The sequence below is a fragment of the Pongo pygmaeus genome, chromosome 7 (assembly GCF_028885625.2).
Source record: "Pongo pygmaeus isolate AG05252 chromosome 7, NHGRI_mPonPyg2-v2.0_pri, whole genome shotgun sequence".
NCBI lineage: Eukaryota > Metazoa > Chordata > Mammalia > Primates > Hominidae > Pongo > Pongo pygmaeus.
This window is the reverse complement of record NC_072380.2, coordinates 9726310-9751229: the sequence shown is the minus strand read 5'-3', so window position 1 is coordinate 9751229 and position 24920 is coordinate 9726310. Positions and strand designations below refer to the sequence as shown.

General features: G+C 50.2%; 1 protein-coding gene and 1 long non-coding RNA gene across 2 annotated transcripts in view; both read right to left on the bottom strand.

The window, feature by feature from the left end:
• Positions 1-24920, bottom strand: part of XKR6 (XK related 6) — a 304315-nt gene that overhangs the window by 158820 nt on the left and 120575 nt on the right. The gene's annotated exons all lie outside the window — the stretch shown is intronic.
• On the bottom strand, positions 3354-7797 carry LOC129042286 (uncharacterized). The gene is made up of 2 exons (XR_008504098.2): positions 7560-7797; positions 3354-3744 (listed from the first exon to the last, which is right to left on the bottom strand). It is a non-coding gene; the product is annotated as an uncharacterized LOC129042286 (long non-coding RNA).

The window sequence follows — 24920 nt, the reverse complement described above, 5'->3', positions numbered from 1 at the left end:
GCCCAGCGCGGTCCTGGCGCCTCAGAAATCTTTGTTGAGCGAATGAATGATGGAACGAATGACGGCAGTAAACGGAATGAGCGCCCCGGAGGCTCTGGCTCGCGTTTTCCCTCTCCAGCCCCCAGCGAACCGGAGCCGGGCTGGCGCCCGAAGGGAGTCCCCGGCCGAGGGCACCGCGCAGCTCCGCGTCCCCTCGCCGGCGCCGAGAGGGAGGCCCCGCCCGACAGGCAGCTGCGGAGCCATCTGCTGCGCGGGCGGCGCCGCTCCAGTGTTTGTTTACAACCCGGCCCGGCGAGCGACAAGAGCTCGGCTCCTCTTCCAGGCGCGCGGCGGTGCCAGTGGAGGAGGAGCGGGGCGCTGGGGGCGCGGGGGGCGCGGGGCGGGACAGGCGCGGGGGACGCGGGGCGGGACAGGCGTGGCTCTGTTCCCCGGCTCCCCGGCCCGCGCCCCCCGGACCCCGCCCCGCGGCGCCCTCTCACCCCCTCTAACCCTCTGCGCGTCCCCGCTGGAGCGCGGTCCACGGGGACAAGAGCATTTCCAGGATCCAGGAGTGTTCAGGATGAAGGGAGGTGGCGCGCAGGGTGGCACCTAAAAAACAACGCTCCTGCAGTGTCCCTGAAGGTGACAGGATGGGTGTTAGGCATTTCACAAAATCTCTAAGTCCAATAGCTCGCCCAACTCAGGGGATTCCCCTTTTTGACAGTGGCCAGATACAGGCAATAAGGTCTGGTTTAAAATTCATTCCAGGGAATAATAATTCCATTTTTTAAAAGCATTCTGATTTAAGTGCACTTGTGGTGTTACCATTTTTACCGCCACTCCCCACAGCAGCCACAAGCTCAGGGTTGGATCAGAGCTTGGGGAGGGTGGCAGGCGGAGATAAAGAGAACCCCAAGTTCTGGGCTTAGGGGTGCTAGCAGGTAAAGGGAAGTGACATCTGGACAGTAACTAATAGCCAGACTTTGGTGAGACAGCTAGTGTGGGGAGGAGACAGCCAGCAGCAGGGCTTTCCCCTCCTCCCGCCTCCCTGCCTCCATGCCTCCACCTCTCCAGGCCTCCCCGCCTCCAGTCTGCACTGCAGACCTTCCCTAGACCATGCTAAACCTAGAGCCCCTGCCTCCTCCACAGCCGCGCAGTGCCTTGATGGTGCCACCTGCCAGGAACTAGGGGTGCTCCCTGTACTCCCAGAGGGACAGTTGTGGGAGACTCTGACCTGATCCTCGGATGCCCAGGGACTCGTTTCTACATGATTATTGGTCTGTTTGGGTTTTTCTCCTGCATACAAGGGACTAAGAGGTTACAAAGTTCTGACAAAGAGGAGGTTACACTTCCCGCACACAAAGGAGCTCGCAATCTAGAAGGGGAAGACAGGGAAGAGAAAGTGGACAGGAATCACCGCTATTCAATGCCTGCCTACTATGCGCCAAGTGCTGAGTTTGGTGTTTCTCTGGCAATTCATCCAATAAATACTTATTACATCCTGCCCTGCACTGGGCTCTGTGGATGCAGCAGAGAACAAGTCTCGCAGATGAGGAGAGACAAAATAATTCCAGTGACAGCATGTGTGCCATACGGGAAATACCTCTTTTAATCCTGATACAAACCCTGATGAAGGGTAAATATTCTTATCCCCATTTTACAGATAATGGCTCAACAAGGAGAAACAACTTGCCCAAGATCTCCAAGGCAGGGTTTGGAGCCAGGTCTAAAGCCTGTATTCTGAAGGCAACATCCACCTAGGGATGAGGGTTGGAGATGGCCCATCTGCCAGCTCTGGATGAAACAGCTGGGACACAGCACCATGAATGGCAAAGGTTCCTTGCTGGGGCTAAAGCAGAATAGATGTCCACTTGGAGAGTGCTGTTTTCAAAATTCTGAATCAGCTGGGCGTGGTGGCTCACACCTGTAATCTTGGCACGTTAGGAGGCCCAGGTGAGAGGATTTCTTGAGCCCCAGGAGTTTGAGACCAGCCTGGGCAACATGGCAAAACCCCATCTCTACGAAAAGATACAAAAATTAGCCAGGCGTGATGGTGTGCACCTGTAGTCCCAGCTACTGTGGAGGCTGAGGTGGGAGGATCACCTGAACCTGGGGACGCTGAGGATGCAGTGAGTTGTGATCATACCACTGCATGCCAGTCAGGGTGACGGAGTGAGACCCTGTCTCAAAAAAAAAAAAAAAAAAAAAAAAAATTTCTCAACCAGTAAAAATGGGAACAGACACTGTGACAAGGAGCCACCATCTGACAATCCCATTTGGCAGAAGCACAGGCCTGTCTGGGTGAGTCTCCCTCATGCACATCCGTTAATTCATTCATTCATTCAACATGCCCTGAAAGACTGCCCTGGCCTGGTGGGAGGGTATGTCCCGGGGGCTGTGGAAGTACAGAGGAAAGAGAATTAAACATCCATTCCCCTCTTCCAGGAGCAGAAGCCCAGGGCGAGGCCAGCCCATTAAACCTACTTGGCCCAAAGAAGGAGAAGAAGGAAGGGGGCTGGGCAGAAGAAGAGGCAGGAGGGCAGCCATCGGTGATGGTGCGAGGACATCACTGGAAGCTGTTAAAATGAGTCTGTGTGCTTGGGTCAGGCAAGGACGCGGCCAGCATCAGCTGCTGCTGCTCTTAGCTTCCCTGCCTGTGTCCCTCGGCTGGCCCTGCTCCTCCCTCCAAAAAGAAGGCAAGAATTCTAACAGGGTGAAACCAGGACAGTGACTGGCTCATACATCCAGGGGAAAATGATCTGAAAGCACCGCATTCCATGGGACAGACAGGACGGGAAAACCAGGATGCTCGGAGAAACCAGACCTGACAGCAGACAGCAAATAATATCCTCTCCGGAAGTATGACAGGACAAGAGGAGAAGCTGCACACATCGGCCCATCCTGCCCCGGGCTAGTCCGTGCCCAGGCACTGGGGGAAGTGGACCATGGAGAGCAACACAAACTATCACGTGCCAGGAGGCCTGGGAGCCAAGGCCAGAGGGTGGGGAGGAGCTGCAGGCTTCTCAAAAGACCCAGGGGGCCAACTGTGACATATGATCTGTAAGCCGAATATTTATAAATGGAATCAGATCTCTTCCTAGGTTGATGCCTTTATTTGTATGTTCCTTCATTTAGCCCCAACTGTCCTTACCCCCTAGTAAGATCTTATAAATCAAATGCACACACACCAATACATCCAGCTCCATGAGGCCAGGAGGTATTTCATTAACACCATCTCTCCTCTACGTGCCTGGTCCAGCAAAGACCCAGGCAAAATGGGGGCTGATTGGCTGATTAAATGCACTAGCGAGGGAGAGCGTCTAGTTAAAACAATTTATCTAGATCTTTTAAAAGCAAAGAATCCCACAATAGTGAACATAATTACTCTTTCATGTGATCTGGTTTTTAGTTGGAGTTTCATCTATTTTATGGAACAAACTCTTTTTTAAATACTTTGACATAAACAGCTACGTACTTAGGGAAACTGTTCTCTCTTTTCCCTGGGCACAGAGCCAGCCCCACCTCCCAGCCTCCTTGGCAATCAGCGTGGCCGTGCGCCTGAGTTCTAGCCAATGGGAAGTGAGTGGAAGTGGGTGTCCCTTCCAGACCTCATACTGAAATTCTCCCACAGGTAATTCTCTATTCTCTTTCCTCATGCATTGGCTAGAAGTGAAGGACTCCAGAGACCCTGGAGATGGAGGATGGAGGAGCCTGGATTCTTGAATCCTCACATGGAATGCCAGCCACAAATTGGCATTTGGACTCCTATATGGACAAGGAATAAACTTAAATCCTATTAAGGCTGGGTGCAGTGGCTCATGGCTGTAATCCTAGTGCCATAGGAGACCAAAGCAGGAAGATCACTTGAGGCCAGAAGTTCAAAACCAGCCTGGACAACATAAGTGAGACCCCATCTCTACCTAAATAAATAAATAAACATAAAATAAGATTATCTGGTCTTCAGAGGGACAGAACTAATAAAGAAAAATAAATCAAATTTAAAAAAATGCAAAGAAAGAACAAAAAGGAAAGTTAAAAAAAAAATCCCACAAAACAAAATTAGCCAGGTGTGGTGGTGTGAAACTGTAGTCCTAGCTACTTGGGAGGCTGAGGTGAGAGGATTGCTTGCATCCAGGAGTTGGAGGCTGCACTGAGCTACGATCTCACCGTCTCACCTCTGCATTATTCCTCCCCAGCTCCCCAGGTGACAGAGCAAGGCCCTGTCACAAAAAAAAAAAAAAAGAAGTCCTATTATGCTACTGAGATTATGTTATGGCATCGATCTATTATTACAGCACCCAGCATTGGTCCAGCAGAAACACTTATATGCATAACATGGCTGGCAAGCCTGGCTTGGGTAGGGCAGGTACCGGTAAGGGTTAAATTTTAATATATGGGGAGAGGCCGATGCCAGGAACATCCACGGAGATGAGGAGTTCTGAGAATTCCTGATATGCTTGGCTCAGTAAAATTTTTTGGAATCCCCCCATTCTCTTTCCCACCTGCAACTTGCACCTGGCCACAGGTACTCTCCATTTGCTGTTCATCAAGTCTCCCCATAGTGGCTACTCGACACTGGGATTTAACTGATGGCCCCAGAATGCATCTCTTTCTCTTTGAACTTTTTCCTCAAGCTAATAATTTCCCTTAATCTTCTGAACTTGCCATCGGGTCTGACAAAAAGCTTATTGAGTGCCTTGTTCCACCTCTATTTCATACAACCTTCTGAAGTTCTCTTCTATATCCACATCCATCAATCCTTACCTTTCTACGGCGTTTGGGTTCTCTTTTATGCCTCACTTCCCCGTGTTGCTTTCCTGCGTCCACCAGTCTCACTCTGCTCTGCCCCATTTCCTGTTTCTTTTCGAATAAATGGTTTCCTTCATCTTTCATGCATTTCCTCCCTTCCCAGTGCTCCAACCACAACCCCACTTATTTTCTGAGACACACTCCCTCCCCATTAATCTTTCAGCTAGGAAAGAGAGGCTAAAGCTTTCCTTTCCATTCCTGTCCATCTCTGCCTTAGTTAATTAGAGCCTTGTGAATAACAAACTAAAACTGTTTAACTTGCTGTTTCATCCTGACTCTTCTACCCCTCGTGGTCATGGGCCATCATCTGATCACATAGTTCCTAATCTGTTATCATGCCAAGAGGGAAGAAAGCCCCCAACATCTTAAAAGAAAGGAAGCAGAATAATTTATAGAAAGAAATAAAGTGCTTAGTCAAAAGCATACCGCAAGAATTGTCACTGACTTGTTCTCAGCTTTTCCCTCATTAAACTTTTCACTTTCTGCCATCTGTCAAATATAAATCAACTTCTGTCAAGTTTCCTTAGACATTTCAAATACTTGCATACTCTATTCTTTCATTCTCTTTTCCCTCCAGGCATTTATAATTCTTCCACTTCCAAAAAGAATTGTGATCGTTCACAACAGAAGGCACACAAATAATAAAAATAATTTGTAATGTGAAAGAATGTGAGCCACTGTAGGAAATGGCAAGGTCCATGAATCTATGTATCCCAGGTTAAGGATACTTATTGTCACTGGGCACAAAATTGAACCCTGAGCTAAGTGCAAATAGTGTTAAAGACAAGCAAAAAGGAAAACAGAAGAAGTGACAAAGACCTCAATGGTTAAAACTAGAAAGCATACTGTACATGTCTGTACTCTTTGTTACTCTTGTAGAAAGTCTTTGAACTACTTTAAAAATATTTCTTTACATCCTGCCTATTTGCTAAAAGGATATGACACATAAAGCATAAAATTTAAAAAATCATTATTGTAAAAATAAAGACAGGACATGCTAAATGGGATATGTGTGTGGAAGGAAGACTGATTATAACTTTCTTTTAAAAGGCTAGACTCATGGTAACGAACACAATTGAGTACAGACTTTAGCTCTGAGCTCCCCAGCACCCATGGCAAAGAAGGAAACACAAGATTATAGAGCTGAATTTTTTCTAACCACAGTTACAAGACAGTCACTTCATAACTATGAACTATGAGAGGAAGTTGTCTTATGGGTCTTGTCAGTTCCCTTATTCTTTAGAAAAACTCTCCAGGGGTTCTATCATGTAATCTTCAAAATCCTTGGCCAGCTCCACCATTCAGTGGCTTCATCATATGACCCAGCTGTCTGCCTGCACTGAGGACATTACTTTATCCTTGGATGCAACGTTTCCCAGGCATTTAGGTTCTGTGGCCATGATGAGCGTCATATCAGCCACACCAACTGCAGTCTCATCTACTTATTTTTTTTTCTTTCACTCTATTTGCATTTTTACTTAATAAGTTTTTTTTTATCCTGGGAAATCCCTGCTTTGGGAGACAGCCTCGAGAACGTTTGTATTATTTCTTGGCTTGTGAACAACTTACTCCTTCCTCGCATTCCACGTGAACTCCATCTTTCCCTCCAAGCCCGGCTAAAGTCCTGTCTCTTCCGTGGAGCCTTTCCTGATAACTCAGCCTGGGAGGTGGGATATCCTCCGCTGAGCCCAGGGCTGGCTCCTGCCTTCCTACTACACAGCAGCTGTCCTCAAACAGGCAGTGACATTTTTCCCTAGCAACTGAGCACATCGTAGGTGCCCCATAAACATGGCAATGTGGCAGGGCTAAGGAATGGATGTGTGCCCACAGTACCTGGGTTCCTGGGTAAGTCACTCTTCAAGCTTCAGTTTAGCCAGCCATAAAATGGCAAAGGGGTTGGGGAAGAGGGGGCTCTGTATTCTCTGAAGTCCCTGCCATCTCGAAGTCCCACCTTCTTTGGCGTCCCCCAAATGCACCCTGACTTTGGCGTTTTCTGTTGCTTCAGTTTTCCTTCCAGGGAATTGCACCCATGGGTTCTTTAGCAATCAGCAGCCCTTCTTATCTCTAAGACAGCCCTCCCTGTGCCTTGCCTCTGCCCAAGGCAGGCACATCCCAGAGTCCTGGACAACCTTCTCACCCCCTCTCTCCTGTCAAACTGATCTGGTCTCTGCCTGTTCGAAACAGACTATTTTTAGCCTTCATTTCTGTCTGCTCAATTTTTCTGCCTCCCACCATTTCTATTGCATCTTCAGGAATACACTGACGTTTCTGTCCCTGGTGAAACATTTAGTCTGTTCTTGATTTTGGACATAAGCCACCAAGTCCTGGACTGTACAATGATAAAGCTGCTCCATTCTAGTTGTGGTTCTGCCTCCTGGCAGGCTCTGCACCTTTGTGGACGTGGCTTAACCACTCTGAGCCTTGGTTTTCACATTTATCCAATAGAGACGGCACCCAAAGTTATCCAATAGAGATGGCTGACTCAAAGTTAGCAATCAATCAAGACAGCCCCAATCCCACGGTCTGCTTGACGAGCTCATGAGGCCAGTCCTGAGGAAAGCTTTTCCTCCAAAGCACGTTGACAGCACTTTAGAGTTTACAAATCACATTCTCATACACTGTTCTTTGAGGCATTACAATCATTGTGGCCATTTTCTAGATGAGGCAGCTGAGGCTCAAGCAGCTCACCCAGGACGTGCATCCAAGTCCTCAAAAACCAGATCTTATACTCCCCACCTGCAACAGGCTGGGGGAACACTCAAGAGGCCCACCTGAGCTACAGGTGTCTGCACAGTGGTCCCCAGAACCCACACTCCCATCCCCCCACACTGAGGGATAAGTGGGCCATTGTCACCTCATCACAAAGGCTCGCTCCCACTGCATAGTGCGAGTTGGGTCTGCAGAGGTGCATGTGGAAGCTTCATTGGGGTGGTGCTGTGAAGAGGCAGAAACAAGACCTGAGGGCAGGATGAGTGAGGCGACAGGGCTGTGCGACACTGCTTCATCTTGCCTGTAAGCTGTGGCTTAGGGAGCAGACAGTTTCGGAGAGACGTCACCCAGGCTGGCAGGGAGGGGAGAATGTCTGACGCGGGCATCTGAGTCATTCTGACTGAGGAGGAGGAGGCGGCTCTGAGTCTCCCAGCAGGGGCAAGGGCAAGAGCCTGGGGCGGCAGCTTGACGTCCTAAAATAAACCTGCACATTTGGCTTGAGCTTGCATCCTCTGTGCATTCCCTTGCCTCCCGGACACCTGGAGCAGCCACTGTGGCAGCCTGGGCAGAGCCAACCACCTGGGTGATCTCGACCCAGGCACTTCTCCTCTGAGCATCAGAGTCCCATTTGAACATCAAAAGGGTTGAACTGGACCATCCCTGAGGTCTTTTTGAGCCTTAACCTTCTAGGATTCTAAATTAGTAAAATATTTTGGTGGTTATTGACTATGTCTGACAGTGAAACATTATTTATCTTAGACATGGGCCAAACGATAATAGACATTTCTTGAAAGGTAAAGACTCTCCAGGTGAAAAATCCACCCACCGTGCTGCTTCTCTTCCTGTTACCAGCTGAGGGGAGTCGAGACAGGTGGTTGGTGTGTGCCCACAGCCAGTTTCCTCTTCTTTCCGGTTCCCCTCCCCAAACTCCCTGAAGCTGGATGTGGCCACATGGCAGGTCCAGAGAATGGGGAGAGGAGTCTCCACACTTCCAAGAGCAGGCATTTCAGAGGTGGATGTGCCTCCCACTTTTTGCCCCATCTGCCAATTGGAACACAGGACTCCTCTGGGGTTGCACCACTGAGCCTGGGGGTCTCCCCATGACTGCAGCCGCACCCATGCTCACTGGGTAATGCAGTGACAGGATGCCCTCATCAGTCTGCATAGTGAGTGAATGTGGGGTGGTTGCTGTTGCTCGTCCACCTCTCCTGCTGGATTCTGAGCTCCCTGGGGTTCAGGGTCACATATGACTTTTCCTCCTGTCTCCAGGGCCGGCCTCAGCGCCTGACGCAATAGTGGTTTGTGGATTTAGGGAAAAACGCACCTTCAACAGCCTCTCCCAGCCCATCTGCTCTTTGTGGCCCTAGAGTTGGAGGCTGAGTGCCCAGTGGTTGTCCTCACCCTCCCAGGGCCCCTCCCAGCTCCATCATCTCAGACCGTCAGAGATAAGGGGGCCTTGGTGACTACCTCCTCTAGAGGCAGCCTGGGGGCGGCTATGGTCATCTTGATGACTGAGTAAGGGCATCCCTGGGATACAGTGGGTGGGGGCTGGGCAGGCTGAACATCTCTCAGTGAGCAATGGTCCCCTCAATGAAGAACTGTCCTGCCCAAATGCCATTAGTGTCCTGACACAGATGTTTGGGACCCTGACACTTCCTGAGCCATTTCCCATTTTTTTTCTTGCCCTCTTTGCCCTGCCATCTACTAAAATCCCTTCTTTTCCCTGCCTGCTCCCTGCCTGCACAATGCTTTCTCCTCCCTGTCTCTTCTGCAGAAAGCTGCTGCTTCAGGCAGCCTGGGATGGCATCTCTGCAGGTCCTGGTGCCCACACAGCTGTGTGGACATGGGCAGCGTGGGCTTCTCCTCTGCACACAGCCTGCCCACCCTGCCTTTCCCCAGAGTGAGGCTTCCCAGGAACACAGGCTCCTACAGGAGCTGCAGCCAACCCAGCCAGCTGGATACCGATGGTGTGACACCCACATGGGCTCCCACCAGCAAACAGCCCACCCCTGGCCAATGTGGGCCCTGCCCCCTCGGTGCCTGCTAAACTGGTCATAACTGATTTCTTCCTTCAGAAAGGCACCTGTCAGGCAGAATCTCCTCCCTTGATCCGACTCCACTCCTGTACCTACATTCCCCCATCTGCCCCTCCCCAGGCTGCTCCTTTTCTATGGGGCAGTTTTCCCACTGCTCCATGGCCAGCCCAACCTCAGGGTCCTGATTGTGGCTAACTTACAAGAGTGATTACCGGGCCTTCCATGTTTTCCCTTCCCCCAGTCTTGCCCCATCAGCAGAGCTGAGACCAACACCACAATCACTGCCACCAAGTGGGGCAGCTCAGCCCAGAAACATGGCCCTAAGATCCTCCTTAATGGGATAAAGAGTAGAGGCCCCACTGTCTTTGATGAGGCAGGCAGGTTCCACTCTCTGACCTGAAAGGATATGCCAAAAAAAAAAAAAATCTACATTTGGAGGGACCCACTCTGGCCCTCTGCCTCCCAGGAGCCCTGGGGTTCTTTCTCAGTCTGAAGCAGAAGCAGCCCCCCAGTCCATCCCCCACCAGAGGATGCCAGCTCTCCCAGTCTCCCCTGACTCCACCCGCAGTATCTCTCCTGCAAGGCCCTCCCTGGAGCCTGGCCAGGGCTGGTGTTGCCAGACTTCGGGGTCATACAGGCTTCAGCTCACACGGCTGTACCCCCTGTCTGCTCTCCTCCTCCACTTCCTCTGATGACCCTCATGATGGGTCATCTAAGAGCCATACCCCTAACCCCAAGTGCCATCTTCCCCTGCCCCCAAGCTGAGCATAAAAGAAAGCGCCCTAGAGTGCCATCAGCCCACTAACATTTCCAGAAGAGGACTCCACAGAGGATCAATAAGCAAACAGAATAAAGGGGGAGAGGGGAACATAGGTGCAAGAGAGTTCAGGGCTCAAGATTTCTTTACTGCAGAGCCTCCAGAGGCTTCAATGCACTATTGTGCAACTGAATTTCCAAGAAGGGGATGTAGTATGCGGTGTGGCCCAGACTCACTGGTAGGCTAAGCTTTGTGACAGGAAAGCTTCTAGGAACACATCAGGGAAAAACTATCTAATTCAACCTTGGGTATTTTAATGTTCTCAGGAGGGCCTTGATATTGACCCAAGGATTAGTCAATAGAGGCCAGGCTGCTTCACGACTTCCGCCCTTCTGCAGGTGTTTCCCAAGCGGTGTTTCCTAAAGGGATCTTCTGAAGTTGAGCCATGAATTAAGCAGAACTCTTCCTTCCCCTGGTCCCACAGCTTTGGCTTCCGGGTTCTGGACATGGGAGTCCTGGCAACACAGATGTGGGAGAAATAGAAAGAAGACCCTCAGGGCAGTGCTGGAGGACAAGAGTCTTTAGTCTGGGGTCCCCGTAGTCTCCAGGACTGTCACCACTCATGTATTCGCCCTGCGTCTTGGTTTATGTTTTTGTAGAACATGGGATGTTATTCATCCACGCCTCATCAATCCCTGCTGAGAGGTTTAGGTAAAAGAGGGAGGCTGGGTTTGTACCAGTACACTTCACTGAAAAAAATATTTCCTCAGTGACTCTAAAGGAACATTTTTGCTAGATTTCACATATGTAGTCAAGAACCAGAAACTTTGAGGGTTTAGGACCTATTTTTGGGTAGGAGGAGAAGATCAGAGAGGGGCAAGTTGGGGTGGTGGTGGTTAAAAAGCAAAGCAAAATAAAGAAACAGAAAACCAGGTAATGAGTGAGCAGGCTCTCCCCAAAGCTAGTCTTTAGGCTGGTTCCATCCTGAAATATGCCAGTGCCTCACTAGTAGATCCCAATGGGCAAAACAGCAGGAGGTCAAATGGGATAAAAATGTGAATGTAATGATTCCTCACATTTACATAGCACTTCACAGTTTATAAAACACTTTTATACACATGATTCCATTTGAGCTTCATAAAATCCTTACATAGGAGGCAAAGTAGAAAAGGCTTCCTAATTTAGAGATCGTGAATCAATAATTAGGTGACTTGCCCAAGATCTCCCAGCTTATTGGAAAACCAAGGATCAAGACGGAGGCCTTCTGCCTTCCTGCCTGCTGCCCCTCATTCCTCCTGCTGAACCCACCAGACCAAGAGTACATGGCAGGTAAGAATATCAAGGAATGAATGAACAAATCAACCAACCATCATTGGGGCACTATCCCAAGAAGTTACATAGTCACTGGCACACAGGGGGTATGGCTGTGGTGACACAGAGGGCTGGCCATCTCCTCCTGGCCAGTTCATCTCATTCACTGGAACAGGGTCATGAACAAAGCAAATGTTTGTTAATGGATACTCATATCACATTCTCAAAGCTGGGCCCTGGGTGGGCAAAGCAGCGAGGTGGTGTGAGGTCTCAGAGCCTAGGCGCAGCTTCCTCATGGGCGTGTGGTCATTGCTCAGCATTTAGGGCCCTGGAGGTACCGAAGACTTTTTTTGAGATGAAGTTTCGCTATTGTTGCCCAGGCTGGAGTGCAATGGCATGATCTCGGCTCACTGCAACCTCCACCTCCCGGGTTCAAGCGATTCTCGTGCCTCAGCCTCCCAAGTAGCTAGGACTACAGGCACGTGCCACCATGCCTGTCTAGTTTTTTGTACTTTCAGTAGAGATGGGGTTTCACCATATTGGCCAGGCTGCTCTCCAACTCCTGACCTCAAGTGACCCACCTGTCTCGGCCTCCCAAAGTGCTGGGATTACAGATGTGAGCCACTGCACCCGGCCACTGAAGAAATATTAATATGATGAGGATGAGGCCTGTTGTGAGCAGAATTTGGTCCTCCCTGAATTCAGAGTGGAAGTCTTACTCCCAGTACCCGAGAATGTGACTGTATTTGGAGATGGGGCCTTAAAGGTGTAAAATGAGGTCATATGGGTGGGCCCTGATCCAATATAACTAGTGTTCTCTTGGAGAGGAGATTAGGACACAGACTCACAGAGGGATGACTTATGTGAGGACATGGGGAGAAGGCAGGTGTCTGCAAGCCAAGTAGAGAAGCTTCGAGGAAACCTGCTGGCACCTGGACTTAGGACTTCCACTCTTGGGAACTGTGAGACAGTAAATGTCTGCTGTGGAAGCCGAGAGTCAATGAGCCCCGAGTCTATGAACCCCAAGTTTATGAGCCCCGAGTCTATAAGTCTTGAGTCTATGAGCCCCGAGTCTATGAACCCTGAGTCTATGAGCTCCGAGTCTATGAGCCTTCAGTCTATGAGCCCCCAGCCTATGAGCCCCGAGTCTATGAGCCCCGAGTCTATGAGCCTTGAGTCTATGAGCCCCGAGTCTATGAACCCCGAGTCTATGAGCCCCGAGTCTATGAGCCTTGAGTCTATGAGCCCCGAGTCTATGAACCCCGAGTCTATGAGCCCCGAGTCTATGAGCCTTGAGTCTATGAGCCCCCAGTCTATGAGCCCCGAGTCTATGAACCCCGAGTCTATGAGCCCCTAGTCTATGAGCCCCGAGTCTATGAGCCTTGAGTCTATGAGCCCCGAGTCTATGAGCCTCGAGTCTATGAGCCCCGAGTCTATGAGCCCCCAGTCTATGAGCCCCGAGTCTATGAGCCTTGAGTCTATGAGCCCCGAGTCTATGAGCCCCGAGTCTATGAGCCTCAAGTCCATGAGCCCCGAGTCTATGAGCTCCCAGTCTATGATGTTTGTTATGATGGTCTTAGCAAATGAATACGAGGCCCAAGGTCAGGCTGGGACCCAAGAAGGTGATTTAAGGTGGCCCAGCACCCTCTCCCCACTGGGCAATAAACCAAGTGAAAGTCCTCTCTGTTCACATCACAGGGCATTCACCCTTCCTTTCCTAACACGGTGTCCTCTGAATATATGCACTACACCAAGAAAATCAGATCATATATAGACCTCCGAAGAGCTAGAAGTCCAGAATAATATACAAACACACAGTCAAGATAAATACATAGAAAACGCCCAATTTTTTTAACACAATGTGTCCAAAAGCCAGTGTGTGGGTTGACTGTTTCCCAAAGGAGCAAGCTCTCTGTGGTGACTGCATCTCTAGCTAACCCTCTGGCACCCAACAGTCAACCCACATCAGTGATGAGAAATCACCTGTACAGCCAATACCGTCCTCTCACCTCCACCCCCTCTCTGTTTTGGTAAGGTCTGTTGGAGAGGCAGCAGGGCTCCACCCCCTCTCTGTTTTGGTAAGGTCTGTTGGAGAGGCAGCAGGGCTCCACCCCCTCTCTGTTTTGGTAAGGTCTGCTGGAGAGACAGCAGGGCTCCACCCCCTCTCTGTTTTGGTAAGGTCTGCTGGAGAGACAGCAGGGCTCCACCCCCACTCTGTTTTGGTAAGGTCTGCTGGAGAGGCAGCAGGGCTCCACCCCCTCTCTGTTTTGGTAAGGTCTGCTGGAGAGACAGCAGGGCTCCACCCCCTCTCTGTTTTGGTAAGGTCTGCTGGAGAGACAGCAGGGCTCCACCCCCACTCTGTTTTGGTAAGGTCTGTTGGAGAGGCAGCAGAGCTTCTCTCAACATCCACATTGCACAAGGGGATGTGCAGGCTTACAGAAGGTTATGAGACTTGCCCAAGGTCACACATCTTGCACTGGTGAAGCCACAAGTCCACAGGTCTCATGTTGAGTGGAGAGAGAAGGGAGAGAACTCCATGCTCCTGGGACTCTGGGTAGAGAAGGTGGGGGCCATCCCCCCTACCAGGCAACAACATATGTGTCAGAGTGGGGGTACACTGGTGGTCAGAAGGCAAAACAGATGTGGCCAGAGTGTCTGAACTGTGCCTGAGGCTGCCTGCCAAAGTTGCCCCCACATGCTAGGCCAGGCAAGGTAGCTCAAGCCTATAATCGCAGCACTTGGGAGACCAAGGCGGGTGGATCACTTAAGGTCAGGGGTTTGAGACGAGCCTGGCCAACATGGTGAAACCCCATCTCTACTAAAAATACAAAAATTAGCTAGGCATGGTGGCGGGCCCCTGTAATCCCAGCTACTCACGAGGCTGAGGCAGGAGAATTGCTTGAACCTGGGAGGCGCAGGGTGCAGTGAGCCAAGATCGCGCCTCTGTACTCTAGCCTCAGCAACAGAGCGAGACTCCATCTCGAAAACAAACAAAAAGTTGCCCCCACATGCTAAAGGACCCTGTGATTAGCACATTCCAGACTTAGGGTCCTGTCTATATTTTCCTGAGAAAGGCAATCATTCATTAGCTTGTCTGATTGATATTGTCACCTTTCCCAAAATCCAAGTCCCTGTGGAATCCATGTGTCCTTGTATGATTTGAGTATTGGGATCCCTCCTGATGCACAATAATTAAGGGCTGTAATGAACTCTGGAGACCACGCTTAAGCAAACACTGGCAGAGCATCCCCTATGTGCTAGGAACTGCATTGGGTCTTTGGGGGTTAGTTTATTTCAGAGATGCATCCTGCCTCCAAAGACCTCACAGTCTTTGGAGGAGAAGACCTGTATATGAAGGACTGGCATACAAGGCAGAGTGAGACATGCCTAAGGTGCCAACTGTCCTGGGACAATGCCCCAAACCTGGACACTCTGGTAATAACATTCCCTGTTCCTCTGAAACAGCCCAGATTTAGTCTTTCACTGTAACATATGCACTGATCAATACTGAAGATGAATTAAACTGATGAAAATCAATCCCAAAGCCAGTTTTCCTTTCCAGACCAAAACTTTTCATCAATAATAGAGAATTAAAAGATGTCACTAAATTCTGATACCTGCACTGCACATAGTTCAATCACAGGTTGTGAAAATGGATTAAGAAGTAGGAAGCCTTGCCAAGAAGCTTGTTCTGCTGGCCTTTGGCAGACAGAGAGGGGCCAGCGAAAAACAAACAGACAGACAGGGACCCATTCCAGAATAAAATGAAAGCCCTTGAGGCCGACTATTCAATCTGGGCAGGTGACCCAGGGCTTCCCTACCCACTCAGTGGGCTGGGAGTCCAGGCAGTGGAATCCAGAATGCTGCCAGGCACACAGAGCACACCCAGCAGTCTGTTCGGCTGGTTTGAAGAAGAGAATTGAAAAAAGAAAAAAAAGCACAGAGAGAGATTTGGGAGACATCACGGAAGACTAGGAATTGGAGACTTTTAGTTGCTGAACGCTTTTGAGCAGAAAGCTAAGATCTTCAAAGAAGCAGCTTTGAGCCTATTCTTAGAGCAACAGGGAATCTGAGTATTTCTCCGAAGTTCATGGCCCCAGCGGTGGGGCTGCTCTGTCTGCTCCAGCAGGAGCAGAAAGGAAGGAGCCAGGCCACAGGGAACTGCAGAAGCTGCGCTCCCTCTGTCTTGTATGCCGTTTCCTGGCCTTGGGTCTCCTCTGTCTTGGGAGCCCCCTCATGGCCCCATGGCCACTGCCAGGTCACTGTGGTAAGAGTTGAGTTAGTGACACTGACGATGCACCAGCAAGATCCGCCCTGCAAGACTGCTCAGCCCTGCCCAGAGCTGATGGAGGCTCTGGCCTCATGTTTCATTCATTTATTCAATCAATCATTTCCTGGGCACTGGCCAGACACCAGACACTATGCCGGATGTGGCGATGAAGAAAGAAATGAAGGTGATTATGGAGGTCCATCCCTCGAGCATATGTCTACTAGGGGAGTCCTTCATTCCATCAACATTCTCTGAGCACTTGGTATGTACCAGAGCAAAGCCAGGCACTGGAGACATCATCCCTGCCCCAGGAAGCACACAGTCCAGGGTGGGAGACAGGCAGAGAGATGGCGAAGTGGAATGTGCTACCAGTGAGGTGGGCCCAAGTGCTTTGAGGTTCCAAAGTAGAGGCTACACACCAGACCTCTGTGACAGGATCACAAACTGTCGCTGAATGAAGTTCTCATGCTGGAGCATCTGTGGGCAGCTGCCCTCTGGGAGCAGGATGAGCAAAACAGCACTGAGACCCAGGACGAGGGAAGCAGAGTGGCAGAGCCCTGGGAAAAGCTTCTCTAGGGCAGTGGAAACCTCTGCAGTGTCCCCAAGGGGCAGCATACCAGCTCAGGACTCAGAGCAGAGCCTGGGGAGAGGAGAGGCTCTGAATGGCCCACAGGACTTGGCTGGTGGCACCCTCCCTGGAGGCTAGGGCACTAGTACAGGTGGGGAGGGAAGAGGATGCTGCCCCCGCCCTGCAGAGGCTCCCATAAGGAGCCCATCATGTTTGGGGCTCCCATAAGTAGCCCATCATGTGGGGAGCACAGGAACCCTACTATGGCTTGAACTCTGGGGAGAAAAAGGGTGGTTGTCTACAAGGTGCCACAGTCCCTCAGTGAGAAATCTGAGCCTAGTCCCCTTGATTGGTCCTACTCAAGAAGTAAGCAGATGGGGCACCGACAAAGAGCCTGGGCTTTGCTCACTCTGCCCTCCAAGCAATCCCTTTACTATGTCCAAGTCAGTTTCTCTTCTGCCAGTGAAGCTCCTTCCAGGGTTGGGGGTTGAGGAAAGTGTTCCCAGAAACACCCAGTAGGTGCTTGATTCCTCTTGGCAAAAGCTGACTCTTCCCAGCCCAGGTTGATGACAGGAAAGACTGTCATGACCCCTACCCTAAGCACAAAGCACCTCCAGCCACATTCCCAACCCAATCCTCACAGCAGTCTGGCAGGTGGATGGAGTAGGTACTACTGTTCTCAATTTACTGACTCAAAAAAGTAACTTGGCCAGGCTCAGTGGCTCACATCTGTAATCCCAGCACTTTGGGAGGCTGAGGTGGGTAGATCATGAGGTCAGGAGTTTGAGACCAGCCTGGTCAACCCCGCCTCTACTAAAAATACAAAAATTAGCTGGGTGTGGTGGTGAACACCTGTAGTCCCAGCTACTCGTGAAGCTGAGGCAGGAGAATCACTTGAACCTGGGGGGCAGAGGTTGCAGTGAGCTGAGATCACACCATTGCACTCCAGCCTGGACAACATAGTGAGACTCTGTCCCCCCCACCCAAAAAAAGTAATTTGATCTTGAGGAGATATTTGTACTCTGTGCTCACAGCAGCATGATTCTCAATAGCCAAAAGATGGAAGCAGCCCCAGTGTCACTTGACACGTGAATGGAGAAACCCAACATGGTCCATCCATACACTGGAATATTATTCAGCCACAAAAAGGAAGGAAATTCTGGCACACACTACAACACGGGCGAACCTTGATGATATTACGCTAAAAGAAACGAGCCCATCGCAAAATGACAAATACTATATGATTCTTCTTATATGAGATCCCTAGAGGAGTCGGATTCATAGAGGCAGAAAGTAGAATGGGGGTCGCCAGGGGCTGAGGGAAAGGGGAATGGGGAGGTGCTGTTTAATGGGTGTGGATTTTTAGTTTTACACAATGATAAAGTTCTGGAGATGGACGGTGGTGATGGTTGCGCAACAAAGTGAATGTTCTTAACACGACTCAACCATACACTTAAAATTGGTTAGGCTTGTGGATTTTATATTATGCATATTTTACCATATTTTACGATCATGACTTGAATCCATATTTCCTGCCTATTGGGTCCCAGCCTGCCCCTTACCCCATCAGCAGAGGAGCAGTGACGCCATGAGACACTAGAAGAACCCACGGCCTGGAGTCAGGCCAGGGACTAGGTGAGAGTCTCGGGAGCTGTGCAACCTCAGCCTCCTTCATCTCTCTAAATTTCAATTTTCTAACCTATAAATTGATGCCAATACCTAATCATGACACAACAGCAAAGGGCCCCCAGCACAGGGCAGGCCCCGAAGAAAGCCACAGGAGACAGTAAGGAAGGGTCCAGCCAAGACCAGCCAGGATCCGGGGCCTCAGCCAGCACAGGCAGCGATGGCAGCCTCCTTGGCGTGGCCTGGCCAACTCTGGGCCCGCAGAGGACAGGCAGTCCCGTGCCCACTGCTACCTTGAATCCCAAGGACAAGAAAGTTTGGGCCTTTACAAGTAATAGTTTGATTCCTTCGTCCATTCAAAGCATGGAGAGCTGGCTGAGCGCGGTGGCTCATGCGTGTAATCCCAGCACTTTGGGGGCTGAGGCATGAGGATTGCTTGAGCCCAGGTGTTTGAGATAAGCCTAGGAAACACAGTGAGACCCCATCTCTACAAAAAAATTAAAATTAGCTGGGCATGGTGACACATGCCTGTAGTCCCAACTACTCAAGAGGCTGAGGCAGGAGGATCACTTGAGCCTCAGGAGTTTGAGGCTACAGTGAGCTATGATCACACCACTGCCCTCTAGCCTGGGCAACAGAGCAAGACCCCGTCTCTAAGAAAACCCACAAGCATAGAGCATTGTGTCCAGCTGCCGGGAAGCCCAAGCAGCAGCGTGCAGTGGCTTTGGGGTCCAAAGCCTCAGCGTGGCCTCTTTCCCTGTATGGCCTTGGGAGACTCATTTCATTTCTTCAAGCACCATCCAGGAAGTGTGGACACTCATGGCCCCTCCTGGGAGTGGCTGCAGGGTCACAGGGGGTCCTGGGCTCCCAGGGCCTGCACACTGGGGCACTCTGTGAGGTCATCTCCCTTACGTGGAGTCTCAAGCGCTTTGAGTATGAGACTGTGGCCCTCAGTGAACAGTTCCTCTCTACATGCAGCTCACTCAAGGAGGAGGGCGTGGGAGAAAGCTGGTGGCTCAGGGTCAGGCAAAGGCCTGATGCTTCACTGTGCACCAGACTGGGCCCTGTAAATCTCCAGGAGGAGGTGACCCTCGAGGCCTGGACTCTCTTTGGTCTCCTTTGGCTGAAGCTGCTGAACAGCTGAGGAAGGAGCCTGTGGCTGTTTCCCCACCCAGCTCCCTCTTATTAAGTGGGAACCCTCCAGCCTCTCCGGGAGGAGTCCCATCCTGTTTTCCCAGCTGCAAGAATGCATCTGGGCACAGATTCTGGTCCCCATGGCAACCGCTCCAATCTGTGTCAGCACAAATGGAGTCTGCTGCTGCTGCAGTCACAAGAGGGGGACCCTGGCACGCTCATCAGACCGGGGACCCAGGGGATCCACAGAAGAGAGGCTCAATCTGGGAGCAGCCTTCCGGTATCTACCTGCACTGGCTGCCGGGCTGGCCTTGCTGGGCAGGGGAGGTTCTGGGTGGGCAGACCTGACAAGCACTGACCCTCTGTGGAAGGACCTCAATGCTGACCTTGAGCCTGACCCCAAACCACTTCAGACAGTGGCGCTGTTAAAGCCCTCTGGGAAAACATACTCTGCAGCCTCTCTTGGTGCCTGACTCTAGGATTTATTCAGTCTCATGGAGTCTACTGAGAAGACAAACCTATTTTTAAGATTTCATTTGGAAGGATAAAGTAGGGGAAGGAACTCCAGAGGGAAAGAAGAACTGACACTTATTGAATTTCTCACTGTGTGCCCCGAGACTTTATCGACATCGTCAACTTCAATCGGCACCATGAGTCTAAGGGATGTTGTCTTACAGAGAAATGAGACCCAGAGAGCTCCTGCCACTTGTCCAAGAACACACAGCTTTTAAATATTCATGCTGAAACACAGCTTTTAAATACTGGTGCTGGGATCCACCAGGTGCCTTCTGCCATTCTGCCTGTGTGTTCCCCACTATTCCATGTGCTGCTGACCCCACGTGAGGGAAGGCTTCTTCCCATCTGCCAGGAACCTTGAGGTCACTGGTGAATCCTTGAGTCCTAAGGAAGGGAGGATTTGGGGAAGGAAGTGCAATGGGGTGTGAGAGTGGCAGCCTTGACAGGACCTGAGGGTTGTGGCTCCCTTCCTGCGAGTCTCAAGACAAGAGGGTGCTTGATGGAGGCCCCTCATGACAGCACGAAGGCTAGGCTCAGCAGCAGTCCAGGAAGGTGCTAGCAGTTGGCCTTGAGGGCCCATTAGGAAATTCTGGGTAGGCCCAGAATGACGAGAGAGGACAGTGATGCCAACCCATCCAGCCCCACAGGCCTCCAGTCTCAGCACCGTAGGAGCAGAGTGGACATCCCCTCCCATGGCAAGCAAGGCCTCCCAAGGGGGGCTGGAGGCCCCCTCCTCATGAGCTGTCAATTTCAGCCAACTTAGGCTGATGGCCAAATACAACTTCCAATGGCCAAGGCAAAGGGGACCTGGGTCACATCAGGACCACTCTGGGGTGAGGAAGAAGGAGCAAGACCAGAGGAACAGGGCGCTGCAGGGCCATAAGAACCCCAACCCTTCTGCAGCCTGAATTCTGCCCCTCCTAGGCAGAAGGCTGTGCGGGAGGACACAGTGCAGATCCCTAGCCATCTGCTCCCAGGGAGGAAACACCTCCTTCTTCCCATGAAAAAATCCCTCTGGGCAGAAGATATCAGAGGGCACAGCTCTGTGTGTGTGTCTCCTGGCTTGTCTGCAATGGCAAGAGGAAGTGTGTGTGTCAGAGGCAGGGAATGAGGGATGACCTAACTGTATCAATTGGGGAATAAATGAACACATTTTGGCGCATTAAAGTATGCTGAACAATAGAGTAAGTGCAGCTTTTAAAAATAAAGAAGCAGAATTCTATTTCTGACTTAAGAACTGTCCACAGTGGATAAAGCAAGTTGCAGAACAATATAGTGACTATTATTCCATTTTTGTAAAAGAAAATCTGTCTATCTGCATATGGTTTTGATGAAGCATCCATATAAGATCGTCTGGAAGTCTACACTGCACCAATTGTTAGTAGCTGTCGCCTCTGGAAGGGGAAGAAGGAAATGGAATCAGAAAAAGGGGCAAGGAAGGAAGAATATTGGTTTTACTTTATATACCTCTTGAAATTGTGTTAGAAAGACCAGGTAACATTGTTGCGATAAACCAATAAGGGACCAGGCATGGTGGCTCATGCCTCTTATTCTAGCACTTTGGGAGGCCAATGTGGCAAGATTGCTTAAGGCCAGGAGTTTGAGACCAGACTGGGCAATATAAAGAGACCCCATGTCATCTCTACAAAAAAGTTTTAAAAAATTAGCTGGGCATGGTGGCGTGCACCTGTAGACCCAGCCACTCAGAAGGCTGAGGCAGGAGGATCACTTGAGCCCAGGAGTTCGAGGCTGCAAGTAAGCCATGATTGTACCACTGCACTCCAACTTGGGCAACAGAGTGAGACCTCATCTCAAAAAATAAATAAATAAATAAATGAAATAATGTTGAAAAATAAAATAATCATAAAAGGTCCCCAAACACCTCTAAACAAGGGTGCATGCTTGAGAGCAGTCCATTTTTCGAGTGAGCAATTCCCTAAACTCTTTGCAGAGACCCACCTCAGAAAGCAAGAAAAAAAAAACGCCCACTTGAATTTTCTTAGATGACACAGACTTTTTGGTCCTTTGCCTTAATAGAAAACCCTGGGCTCCCCCAGTCATTAAGTCCCCATAATCAGAGAGCTTCAAGCAAATGAACACAGAGAGATCTCTTCTCACACAATTTGTCCAAGCTACAGCCTATGCCAAATCAGGGAGGTGTCTTTTTATGAGAAAGGACAGGCTTTAGAAACAGGGTGGGGAAGGAGAAAAAAAAAGAGACCAGTACACGTCAAAAGAGATATCTTCTGCAATTCCTCTGACCTGATTATTGGGCTCATTTTAGAAATTTAATTATTTACCTATTTCTTGTTCTCTGAACAGCAGACAGTGATAATCAAAACTTTGGAGATGTAAAGTCACTCCAAAGACTCACTTGCCACTGCTGTGAGTCTGCCCCCAGTTCATCATCACAGTGACGGTCTAGGCAGGCCCCCCAGGTGGTCTCCAAAGCCACCTTCACAGCCTACTTCTGTCTAGCCAGTAGGCCAAGAAATCTTTGTTGAGCACTGGCTTATTATGCTAGGAAATAATTTGGAGGAGGAGGAGCCAGGTGGTCCCCCACCTCAAAGAAGCATGTAACCTAGTCAGAAGGACACTACCCTCAGAGACAATGCAAGAACACCAGAGACAAGCTGGGTCTAGCCACTCTGTGGCTTATGCAGGCCTCTCTGGGCACTGTTTGCCCGTAGAAGCTGTCAACCTCTTTGGAGAGGAGAATAGAGTTATTATCACCTCCACTGTACACATGTGAAAACTGTGGATCACAAAAGAAGATCTGTATGACAAGGAGAGAAAATTCACAGGACATATCAATGGCAAATAATCAAGAAGAAAACTCAAAGGTCTGTAGTTATTTGGGACAAAGACCTCCACTGCAAAACTTTCAATAAAGGTGAAACCATTAACTTTAGGTAGCAGCAACACACTGTTCTAGGGACTGCAAGAAGCAGTCTACCTCAAAATTGCATGATTTTGCTAAAGCCAGATTCTGAGAAAAGGATACTTAAGAAAAGCATTAAAATCCCGCTCTGAAAACTGTTGCTTCCACAGAAAACTAGAAGGTACCAGGAAAATCCAGCAGATGGACTTTAGCTTGACCTCGGCTTCTTAATGCATTAATCACTCAAATGGAATGAATCTGTTCCTGCAGGGGTAGAATCACACAGTTATCTGTTATCCAATGTCAAATAGGTTATCCCTTGATTAAGGTCTTAGCAACGGATGAGAATTTTATTGAAATGATTTTCATTATCTGCACAGCAGTTCATCACAAATATATTTGGCCCAGTGTGTTTCAAATGTGATTTGATCACACATCAAAATGTGGACATTTAATTCATTTTAATCAAGAAATTAAATGCATCTGCCTGGCTTCCTCTCCTGGGGCTCTTCCATCTCAGGAAATTCCCACACCAGCAGGTCTGGACAAGTCCTCGGCAGTAACTTCACTCAGCCTGAATTCTTCCTCCTTTCCCCACGGCTCTGACTCCAAGTTCTGATCATCAAGTTGAAAGGGAAACTTACAATCAAAGGAGATGTAAACAAGAATAGTCTCTGTCAGTTCAGAGGAGAGAGAGAGAGAAGCTTTAATGTGCACTAGTCAGTCAGGGGCTTATTCTGCAAGTGTTCATTAGGAATCAGTGGAATTTCCACTGTTTCCCTGGTGTCACTTGGGCTGCTGCCTCTTGGCCTGTGTCAAAGACAACAAAGGAAAATGGTCCTTGCCCCTCGAGGTGGCACTGGATGCCAACCAGCCCGAGAGGCAGTGGGTGGTTCACGGTTCTGTTCCCACTGGAGGATGCTCTTGTCTGCCTACCCTCTCACCTAAGACCTGGAAGGAAGTGCATGGCCAAGGGTGCCAGTTGGAGGGGAGCTAGCAGTCAGACCAGGGCGGCGTAGCCTTTGCAGACAGAGACTCACCTCCTTCCACTGCAAGAATATGCCGCCGTCGGGTGAGGAGCCGTGACCTGAGCAGAGGAAATTCAAGGAGCAAATTTCTGCTCTGTATATAGAAAAGGTGGTCCTCTCCTGCTTGTTCAGGGGGCATCTCTGAAGCCCAGCTCCACTCTCTGCCATCTTGCTAAGAACCAGGAGTCTGGAACATCTCCCAAAGTCTATGTGGGGCTCAATATCATGTGCAATCACTTTGCACCCCGTTACGAATGTGGGAGCAAGAGTTGGTCAATTTTGGAAGGGCTTAGCTAAGACATCTGGTAAACCTCAGAGCTGAAATAATGGGGGATTCAACCTGCAGCCTGGGAGAAAGTCAAACGAGAGTCCTCTGTCCCAACAGCAGTCCCCAAAGTCACCCTTCTGCCTTAGGACCCTGGCTTTCCTCAGTTCCTTTTGACTGGGACACAGCTCAGGTTTGACAGAGCCTGGCCACTGGGCTGGGCCTTTGGACCTTCCTTGAACACTTTCCTGAACAGGAGACTGAGTGATGTTAAAGCTCTGATGTCTCATGGTTCCAGAACTGAAGACGAGCCCAAGAGCAGGAAAGTGAAGTCCCAGGCAGTGGCCTCAAGTATTTCTATTATTTCTATTTCTGTATTTATTTCTCGTCTTTATAGCTGCTGCGGCCAGGTAGCTTCCTCCCTGCCTCACCTCCCAGCCCTTTCTGCACAGGCAGCAGGCAGGACTCCGTGTGCTTTAGAATCCTCCTGCCCTGAGGTTTCTGATCCTGTGAGTCTCCCCTGGAACTCGGGGGCTGCTGCAGAACTAGGCCACTCTCCAAGCCTCCCTCTCCAAGTCTCAGCAGCCAGCGGGAGCCCAGCACTTCAAAGTGCCCGTGGGGCTCCTCTGCACACTGCCATTATCCACCACACGCATGGCTTAGCACATTCGCCCAGTCGCACCACTTGGAGTTCAGTGACTCCCTGGAAGTGCCTTACAGGAGTGAGGAAGGAATGGGAATGCCTCCTGTTCCCCCTACCTCCCCATACACCGACCCACGGTGCAATTTTCCCCAGATTACAAGGAAAGCTCTGGGGACACACAACCTGAAAGGCAGCTGGGAGCCACCTGTCAGGGAATGTCACCACTGCGCCCTCGCGCCGATCGCCCCTGGGACTTGACAGGTGGCTGCATCCTCATGTGGGACCGGGTTCTCTTTTTATTACACCCCCCATTGAGCTATTCCCTGGCTTCAAGTTTTGCATTTCCAGAATGCAAAACTTCAGCGCTGGGCTGGGTTTCCCCTTGGGG